The following is a 1,246-nucleotide window of genomic DNA, read 5'->3' on the forward strand; positions in this document are numbered from 1 at the left end:
GAACACCTGTTTGTGAGCAGTTGTGAACATGCGTGTATATACAAGATTTCTCCAATAGTGACTGTGGAGGGCCGAGACCCAACCCCCAAGACACGAGGCAGACATAAAAAAACATGTTTTTGAACTAAAATTAAACTTATTCGCCACTTTTTTTGACAAATCTTTCCTATAAACCTTCTATTTTGTTTTTTGGAGTAGTGCTTTAATTTGAGGTGAACAAACAGTCTCATTTGTGAACTCAGCAGCTGGATAGTCCAGCTGTGTAAACAGTCCCATCAGTGTCGCTGATGCAGAAGGATGTGCACGTTGGATTTAATTACAACTCATCACGTGGCGCAGTGTAGCCATAAACAACGTGTTTAGTGATGAACACKTTCTACTGATGTCACTTCATTGAGACTGAAAGAATAAATCAGATATGATGGCATGAAGATAAGACGGTTCCCAAAGTGTGTTTTATCATCAGGACGTGTAACGTGAGCCTGCTGTTGTGCATAACAAGTTCAAATTACAACCATGTGATGAATGTACTGGGAGAAGGAACGTCCAATAAACACATAAACTCATTCAATCTCTCTTTATTGGGGTTTTTAACTGCAGTGAACAGATAAGAGTGTTTCAGAAATCTATCAGTTTACCCATAATGTCATACCTCCCAACCTGCTTTGGATTAGTTTCAAAAGACGAACAAAGATCCCTGAAGGCTATCTTCATTTCAACAAAGTCAAAGCTCAACATTACCATCAAGGTTGAAGTTGCAGTTTGTAGAAATTAGGAAACATTAAATGCAGCAGCGTAGACGGAGTAAAAAGCACATCCAAAATGCCTTGATCAATTTGSTTCAATATTTTTTTCTAACTTTTCCACAAATTTGAGCTCAAAACTGTTTGATGACGAATAGTCTGTTAGAAACTGGGTTTGCAGGCTGAAGGAATGATCGTTTTGCAGAAAAAAAAGAGTGAATTATCACAAATGTTAATTCTATTCTAAATTCACATTGCAGGAGTGCCCTGTTAAATAGTTTAGTCAATTTAAAGCTATTTTAAAGCTATTTCTGTGGAATGCTTATGAACAATAAATGTCTTACCTGTTGTACCTCTTTGGATGACCTCAGTTTGAAGAAATAGCATTTAAATGACAGAAACGTTGCGCTAATGGCTTCTTGAATCAGTTTAGTCAATTTTATTTTTAGGACTTATCTTTTTTCCAGTGTCATAAATTTGTTGTTTTGCAGACCCCACATATT

This window comes from Austrofundulus limnaeus, unplaced genomic scaffold (assembly GCF_001266775.1).
Source record: "Austrofundulus limnaeus strain Quisiro unplaced genomic scaffold, Austrofundulus_limnaeus-1.0 Scaffold48, whole genome shotgun sequence".
Classification (NCBI taxonomy): Eukaryota; Metazoa; Chordata; class Actinopteri; order Cyprinodontiformes; family Rivulidae; genus Austrofundulus; species Austrofundulus limnaeus.